The sequence below is a fragment of the Papio anubis genome, chromosome 10 (genome assembly GCF_008728515.1).
Source record: "Papio anubis isolate 15944 chromosome 10, Panubis1.0, whole genome shotgun sequence".
In the NCBI taxonomy this organism is placed as follows: Eukaryota; Metazoa; Chordata; class Mammalia; order Primates; family Cercopithecidae; genus Papio; species Papio anubis.
In genome coordinates, this window is record NC_044985.1 from 75615678 (window position 1) to 75623359 (window position 7682).

The 7682-nt window shown below is 45.9% G+C and overlaps 1 pseudogene across 1 annotated transcript; it reads right to left on the reverse strand.

Annotated features, from left to right (window-relative positions):
* Nucleotides 1-436: 436 nt before the first annotated feature.
* LOC101009350 lies at nt 437-3008 on the reverse strand (annotated as a pseudogene). Its single transcript, XR_002516211.2, has 2 exons — nt 2359-3008; nt 437-2071 (listed from the first exon to the last, which is right to left on the reverse strand). The product of XR_002516211.2 is annotated as a dnaJ homolog subfamily B member 1 pseudogene (transcript).
* Between the last annotated feature and the right edge of the window lie 4674 nt (nt 3009-7682).

Genomic DNA, 7682 nt, shown 5'->3' on the forward strand with positions numbered 1-7682 from the left:
TTTTAAGAGTTTATCAATCATGTGACTGTTGAGATACCCAAGCCATGATGCAAGTACCTCTCCCATGACATGATAACTTGTGTTCATAATAAAATGAAACTGTGATAGGAGATGTGAAACAAATAGAAATCAGAGTGGTACCATGAAGGTACGAGGGAGAAGATGAGGGAGCCAGGACTAAGTGAGGAGAGCTGTATCCATAAGTCACCTGGAAGGTTGTGGAGCAAACAGATCATTAGGCAGCACTAGTGATAGGGAGAAAATGGCCATCAGTCACTCCCTGTTCTTTCTTTGCTGCCTAAAAGCACAGATAACACCACACATTTTATTCCCTTGAAGAATTCTGTCTTGGAGAAGGTTTATGGTGAATTTACCAGGAAAGAAGAAAAGAAGTGGCTGTTTTTTTGTTTTTGTTTTTGTTTTTTTTTTTTTAGACTTAGCATCAGTCTTTAATGCTGTCGTGAGGCATTGACAAGTCACACCCTTTGGTCTCATGTTGGCAGAGGCTACTTACAATGAGTCTAAAGGTCTGAGCGCAAGACTGGCCTCCAGGGAACAGATATTTGTTCCAACTCCCCCTCTCTCCCCAAGATTTCCTCAGAATTCCATTATGGCCCTATATGGAGAGCAGTGGCTGCTAGAGACAGGTTTTATTTGAGTGTGCACCAACTATACATGGAATTATAAAAACATATTTACAGACGTTCCACAGTGCTCCTGCAACCAGAAGCAAAGACCCTTTTATGAAAAGGGATTATATCTAGGGCTGTGCAAAATTCAAAAGGATCAGATCCCTTTGAAAGAGTCCATAGTCCATGAAACAAAAAATTACCTGGGCCACTGGTAAGCCCCAGGTGTGCCAAGATTGCCTTACAGAAATGGAAAGACTGTGACCCGCAAAGTGAGGACATTCAGCTTCACTAGAGCCAGAGGTCAGGAGGGCCCTTGCTGGGTCCAGGCTCCCAGACCCTCAAGGGAGAGGTAGCTGCACTTACTGGAGTCACTCACCGGAGGCTGGCTCCCTTGGTGCTGCTGGGACAAGAGGTATTGCTTGTGGGTGCCAGCGAGGCAGTTCTGCAGGAATAGTTTAGGTTCTCAATTTGAGATGGCCAAAGAGAAGACAGAATTCTTCAAGGGAAGAGCAAGACATGGGAGACAAATACAGAATAAACTAAGAAGTGATCAGAACAGAACCGGAGGAGTGTACAGGGTCTGGGAACCAAGACAGCAGGTCGACATTATCTACCAGCCAGAAGCAAAGGGACACAGAAGGATCAAGTCCAGCTGCTGGTCTGCCTCTCGCCCCTGAACAGGGACTGGAGTAGGAGGATGTGGGCCCATCCCAGGAGGGCTGCCGGACCCAGTGGGGCAGACTGGAATGCCTTTTCCTGCTGTTCCCACTACCTGATGCCCTATCGCTTGAAAAACCACTTAAGTCTAGGGTATGACTTTGAAAGATTGTAATATATGCTCTGGAAAACATTCAGTAGTGCAAAAGCCCTCCCTGGGTGCTTGCGTCCTCTCATGGTCCACAACTGGTAGAAAGGTCCAGAAATCCTTGAGCTCTGGAAAGGTCCCAGGTCAGTCCTTGGGGAGCTAAGGTAGCTATATTGGAAGAATCTGCGGTTCTTGATATCTGGGGAATTCTTTCAGGGAAGATCACTTCCAATTCAATAATGAGGTCCCCACGTTTCTCCGGCGTTTTGGGGAGGCAGAGGCCTTCTCCAGGAACTTTTCGCAGTGTGCCAGGCCTGATGACATCTTTGAATACGATGGGTATGGTCCTGCCGTCCAGAGTGGGGACGTTCACTGTGCAGCCACACAGAGTCTCCCGGGGGCGGATCCTGGAAGGATAAATCACATCAGAGCCATCTCTCTTAAAGATATTGTGTGGTTTGTCCTTTAAAACAAAGACGATCTCAGCTGGAATGTTGGAGGTCTAGTCTCCTTCCTTGGGGAAGGTGATTTTGGTTCCTTCTTTCCACCCCTTCTTCACTTTGATGGTCAAGATTTTGTCTTCGTTTTGAATGCTCTTTCTGTCGGGGTTTAGCCGCTTGTGGGGGATTTTCATCTTTTTTTTTTTTTTTGGAGACGGAGTCTTGCTCTGTCACCCAGGCTGGAGTGCAGTGGCCGGATCTCAGCTCACTGCAAGCTCCGCCTCCCGGGTTCACGCCATTCTCCTGCCTCAGCCTCCCAAGTAGCTGGGACTACAGGCGCCTGCCACCTCGCCCGGCTAGTTTTTTTGTATTTTTTTAGAGACGGGGTTTCACCATGTTAGCCAGGATGGTCTCGATCTCCTGACCTCGTGATCCGCCCGTCTCGGCCTCCCAAAGTGCTGGGATTACAGGCTTGAGCCACTGCGCCCGGCCAGGGGTTTTTCATCTTTTTGTGACAACCGCTGTAGATCTCTTCAAGGGAGACTCGAAGGTCGTGGGTGACTGGGGGATCTTGCTTCTTTCGGGTGGGCTCTTGGACAGGGCGGGAGTGGCCAAAGTTCATGCTGGTGAAGCCACGCATGCCCATAGGGAACCCAGAGAATGGGTTAGCAATGTCCATGCCTTCCTCCTCGTTCCGCTGCCCAAAAAAGGTATCGAAGGGATTTCTGCCACCGAAGAACTCAGCAAACATGGCATGAGGGTCTCCATGGAATGTGTAGCCGAAAGAGGTATCATTGGCACCGCCGTCGCTACCGCCACTGGGGCCGCTGCCTTTTAGGCCTTCCTCCCCGTAGTGGTCAAGATCTGGCACCTACGCGGGTCTCTGAGCATGTCGTAGGCCTCGGCGATCTCCTTGAACTTCTCCTCGGCGCCGGGCTCCTTGTTCTTGTCCGGGTGGTAGCGCAGCGTCTGGCCGCTGTAGGCCTGCTTGACCTCCTCGTCCGAGGCGCCTCGGGCCAGGCCCAGCGTCTGGTAATAGTCTTTGCCAGTGGCCCCGGCCTGCGGCCCGCCCAGCCTTTGTCGCCGTCCCCCGGCTCCGCCGCCACCCGGTCCCGGACTCTGTATACTCATCCGGCCAGCAGTGGCTGTTATACAAAGAGATCACATTCCTTCTTTAATGGTTAATGGTAGTTATAGGAACAGAGGAGTGCAGTTGGCTTTTTAACCTGAGTTCTCATTTTAGCTGTGACTGGAGAGAACTGCAGTTTCAAAGCCCTGGGTGAGAATGTCCATAGCGACAATGTCACTAATGCTATAGTCAAATCAGCTGTAACACCATTGCAATCATTTCTTGTCCTGCTTGCAGAGGTTAACATTATAGCTGGGACTTCAGAGGAATTGCAGTTAACTTTGATAGTTGTACATTTTGAATATTATGATTGTCAGGGTCAAACTAACTTGCAGCTGTGTAAGCTAAACTTTGTAAATAAAGAATTCAAACTAAGAATGAGCACTCTACGAATGGTGTTTTAAACCTTTTCTTGCCCTTAGAAGATTCACATTCACAACTTACTCCTCCTTCATGCCGCCATCATCTCTTTTCCGCACTGTTTTTGTCTGTCCTGTTGCTGTGGTCTTCTCATTGGTCTCTCAGATTCCATGCTTACCATCTCTTGTCTATCTTTTACACAGCAGTTATAGTACTCATCTCAAAATGCAGTTAGGTCATGCCACTTCTCTGCTCTAAACCCTCCAGAGTGTTCTTATCTGATTCAAAGGAAATCTCGAATTCTAACTCTGTCAGACAAGCCCTGAGAATATGGCAGGACACCCTCCACCTGGGCCAACTCTCTGGTATCCATCTCCTGCCTCCTTCACCTTTGCCCAGCCATCCTGGCCTTCTCTTTCCCCACCCATACTAGACAGGTCTTGCCTCAGGGTCTCTGCTTGGATTGTAAGTCTCAAAGATACACACTTAATGTACCCTTCACTTACTTTAGGTGTCTGCTCAAAAGTTACCTTATCAGCCAGGTGCGGTGGCTCAGTCCTGTAATCGCAGGACTTTGGGAGGCCAAGGTGGAAGGATGGCTTGAGCCCAGGAACTTGAGACCAGCTTGGGCAACATAGTGAGACCCTTTCTCTACAAAAAATAGAAAAATAAGCTGGACGTGGTGGCCTGTGCCTGTAGTCCCAGTTACTTGGGAGGCTGAGGCAGAAGGGATCGCCTGAATCTGGCAGGTGGAGGCTGCAGTGATCCATGATTGTGCCACTGCACTGCACTCCAGCCTGGGTGACAGAGTGAGACCCCATTTCAAAAACCAAAGTTATTTTATTGAGGAAATTCCTCTGAACCCTTCCTATAACCCCTATCCTTACTTAATTTTAAACCATGTAATACACTACATTTTTTTTTTTTTTATCAATGTTTGTCTTCCCCAGCTAGAATATAACTCTGTGAGAGTGGAGATCTTGTTTTGTTCACTTCTGTCTTCTCAGTGCTCCAGAGTGCCAGATATACACTAAGAGAATTGCTCACTTAGTATTTGTGAATAGATGATTTTCAAGGCTTGTTTGTGCACCTGGTACTCTGGCCATTTACTCACACTCCTCGGCTCACAGGCACTTTTCTACTTTTGTTGAGATTCTTCCTCTGTTCCTTTCTACTTCCTCTAAGCTGCATGTTCAAGTATCAGCTTTGCTTCAGGTCTCACCTGAAACCTTCCTTCATTCTATTCTCAAAGCTGAACATGCCTCTCCTCTGGTGCCCCCAGGACTGTCCGTGTTCCCTGTGTCTCTGTCTTGTACTAGAATGATTCCTCTTCATGAACAGGAAGCTTCCAAAGGTGGAACCCTGTCTGATTTATCTTTAGCCCCTGACACCCCCATCTCCACCCCACCTCCACCCCACTTGCCCCCATCCCACAAAATCTACTTCTTTTATACAAAGAAGATACTGAATGAACATTTGGTCAATGAATATTGCTAAATAGATTTGCCTTACTGTGACAATGTTGATGTGACAGTACAGCACTTGGATAAGCAATGGTAGTCCAAGCATAATTCTGTGTTTTCCTTTTTCCCACCAAATTTGCCCTGGATGGCTTTTTGGTTTGGGGTTTTGTGTGTGAGGGGAGTAGAAAAAAAGTTGCGAAAAAAAGTTGCTCCTGGATGTTACCATTTTGCTTTATTTTAGTAAGTGCTGAAAGAGAAAACATTCATACAGAAGACAAACTACCTCATAATCAGAATGTCCGTTGTCTGCCCAGCTGTCTCAATCCAGGTTGGGTTCGTAACCAAGGAAAAGGTTTCTATTACAGAGAATTCTGTTAGCATCCTTCACTGCCTGAAAAACTTTTCCCTTACCTTTCTGATGGAACCGTTTCCTATATCCTAGTAGGGAGAATCAAGAGCAAGAAGTAGCTGTGCTTAGAAGTAGATACCTTTTTAAAACTCTGATTTCTCTTAGCATGAGTTTTCAACTCCAAACTGTCAAGATTCTGCATTAGAGGTTCACAGTGGACTTCTCTGTGGAACAGCTGGTCTAATTGGACAAGTTTTGCTGTGGTGACATTAGGGCTCATTAGGCTTTCTCTTATCAGTGGTATAAGCTGTGAGATTTCCACCAAGCAGAGGGTTTAGGTTCTAAATGAGAAATATAGATTAGCATTTCACATAATGAAATAATGGACTTTAGTGTTACCTTTCTAGTGACAAAAGCAGGAACTTAAATCCATTGCAGGGTTCCTTGTTTAATCAATAAATAAACGAGAGACACAGAAGATTTATTTCTTCTGTGGCAACAAACACCATCATTTTTCTTAATTATCCTTAGGTTTGCTTTTCCTGCTTTTAGATTGTTTGCAAATAAAAAACTCCCTACACTAAGAAAGGGACATCAGACCTCATTTTTTTTCTCCACCTCTTTCACACATATAGAGAGTTTTGCTTTTTTGCTGCAAGTCTTATGTTTCTTAATGAAAACCTAATAAAGTCAAAGGTTTCACAAGGTTGTCCAGGATGCCTTAAAGGCCAGAGGATCCAGCTGAGGAGGGAAATATCAAGGCAGATGTAGGAGAGAAAACAAATAGTTTGAACTTTGGATCCACAGATGGTTATGCCTGCCAACTGTTATGAGCCAATGAATATCTGGCCTATCATTTGTCATATTTATTGCAGTACATAATGCTGTAATTTCTCATGGCATGGTTATTTATCTTGCTGTGTTCTCTGAACAGCTAAAATTGCAGCCATGTTGAAGCATATGTATACCTTTTGGGTTTCATCTTTAAATAGCAGTCATGCAAATTGGCACAGGCCTGCCCATCCAAGGATTGGGATTATAAATGTTGCAAAAGCAATGAGTTGTCAGATTATGGAAAATTCTGACAATAATTGAAACTATGCTCCCAGTCTTTTTCCTGTGTGCTTAACTATAGAGATTAAGGGAAGCAGAAGCTCTCCCCTGCAGTTTGTTTTCTTTCCAAGGTGCCAGGGTGGCTTCCTGAAGCAGTGGCTGCTAGAGCTGTGAATGCTCTATCTGGAGGCCTCTCTGGAGCATGCAGAGACCCGTCCAATTTCACAGTAAGGAAATGGGCTCTGGAAAGAGGGGAGTTTGAGGATGGGAGGAAGAAGGCATGAGGTAGACTCAGTCACTGATTTCTGACAGCAGTCGTGGGGGCATTGTGACATCAAAAGGAGCAGCAGGAACACCTGTCTTTACTGGCACCTCCGCGATTGGCAGTGGTGAGTCGTGAGCAGAGGCCACACGATGCCTTGTGACAGAAGGTATGACTCACAGGTGGGCAGAGTCTTCAGGGCACTGTTGCTCACCTGGCACATCTCGTTATCCAGAATGAATCTTTGGGTCCAAATGAGCCTTGGAGTTGGGCAAATTTGAATGCACATTGAGGCCTCAGTGGATGGCAGATGTGAAAATGTGGGTGCCTCCCATCCATACTGGATTAGCTGCATTCGTTTCCTGCAGTGTAGAAACTCGCACTCTGTTGCAGGCCCCTCTGCTGTTGATGAAGGGCCTGGTGGGCATTCAGACTCCTGAGAACACAGGCAACTTCGAATCTCACTTTAGCCATTGGTTTTCCTCACAATGGGTTCAATCAGAAATATTAACACTTATTATTCCAAAGGGTTCTGAGAGCGCTCTCTTCTTTCTTTTCCTGCAAGGCAATGAAATGGGCCTGCAATGTTTAGCAGAAGACAGAAGAGACCCTGAAATCATTCTCATTATTATTAGGGCTAACTTTAAAAGTCTGAAGGTTAAGGCATCAAAACCCTTAAGCCCTGGCTTAACCACTTTAGTCTCACCTCTTACCACCTTTAAGTTCCTAGAATGGATGAAGATCCCTTCTGCCTCAGGACTCTGCACAGCCAAGACCCTAACAGGCAAGATAGCTCTGGAGAAAAAAGAAGGCTCTAAAAATGTAACCCTGATGGTATAATTCTAAATTGTCCCCTTTCCTCATGAAATAAAAAGAGTGGACTCTATGGAGTCTCTAAAGTTGGCTGAGGACCAACCACTTGGGTTGTCTTAAGTTTAAAAGGCTGTGCTCAGAGAAAGAAAAGATGGGCAGATGACCTAGTACAAACATGAAATACACGCAGGAACCTGCATGAAGAGAGGCAGAAAGGTTAAGACTCAGAGAGAACAGAGACTTTTGAAAAAAATACCAAAGAGGACAAGAGGCTTTTAAAATTATCTGCAGTGCTTAGTGCTTGTGGCAGTACAAGGTCAATGGACAACAACAAAAAAAAGCCACTATTTTGAGTCCTCTTTTGCATCTGTCTCCT